At 46.0% G+C, this 300-nt stretch overlaps 1 protein-coding gene across 4 annotated transcripts in view; it reads left to right on the forward strand.

The window, feature by feature from the left end:
• lrrk1 (leucine-rich repeat kinase 1) overlaps positions 1–300 on the forward strand; it is a 199978-nt gene that overhangs the window by 139829 nt on the left and 59849 nt on the right. The gene's annotated exons all lie outside the window — the stretch shown is intronic.

The following is a 300-nucleotide window of genomic DNA, read 5'->3' on the forward strand; positions in this document are numbered from 1 at the left end:
TACCATGATTTTGGAGCCTCCCTGATCAAAGGAAACATGCTGGGCAAAAAAAAGAACATAAGGACTCTGGGGAATGACTCCCCAGAGCTAGGTTAGTAACAAGCATTTCTGGGACATGGATGCACACAAAATGGAAAGATAGAGGAGAGAGGAACTCAGTGAGTCGAAGGAAGTCCCCCAGCTATCTAAAACTATTACAGCATAACTAAGAGAGACAGGGTAAAGAGAGGAGCCTGGTCAGGCTAGAACTCTCCACAACCGGATCGAGCTGTATGCCCTGCCTCCCTCTAGTTTTATTAT

Source organism: Etheostoma spectabile, unplaced genomic scaffold (assembly GCF_008692095.1).
Source record: "Etheostoma spectabile isolate EspeVRDwgs_2016 unplaced genomic scaffold, UIUC_Espe_1.0 scaffold48, whole genome shotgun sequence".
Taxonomy (NCBI): Eukaryota; Metazoa; Chordata; class Actinopteri; order Perciformes; family Percidae; genus Etheostoma; species Etheostoma spectabile.